The following is a 475-nucleotide window of genomic DNA, read 5'->3' as shown; positions in this document are numbered from 1 at the left end:
CTATGGCCTCATATGATAACCAAAAGAACACACTCCTATAAAGTCAAAAGCAATTATTTTGTCTCTAAAAGGGACACACAAGTTAGGGTTTTTTGATTGACCCAGTGTCTTGATCACCTTCATGTTTGTGTAAACCTGCAGAATGACCTCAAGACTCAGTGGGAAAACAGAGTTGGTAAAGGCTATGAAAGTGTATTCCCCAAACAGCAAGTAAAACAAACTGAAAACACTTATCTTCTACCTAGCATTACCTTATACTTTTTTATCTATATATGCCTATCTTATACTTTTCCTCTTAACTCTCATTTCTATAGTAAATGCCTTCATTATGCATGTTGGGTGCCACTCTGTTGTGATAAGGAGCAACAGCAGGCTGTGTCCCGCCACCCGGCTAGCTTTACCTGAAATAATTACACTGAAACTGTATTCTTTTAAACACTGCCTGGCCCTTTAGTTCCAGCCTCTTATTGGCTAG

Source organism: Microtus ochrogaster, unplaced genomic scaffold (assembly GCF_000317375.1).
Source record: "Microtus ochrogaster isolate Prairie Vole_2 unplaced genomic scaffold, MicOch1.0 UNK13, whole genome shotgun sequence".
Classification (NCBI taxonomy): domain Eukaryota; kingdom Metazoa; phylum Chordata; class Mammalia; order Rodentia; family Cricetidae; genus Microtus; species Microtus ochrogaster.
The sequence above is the reverse complement of the archived record's forward strand: the minus strand, read 5'-3'. Positions refer to the sequence as shown.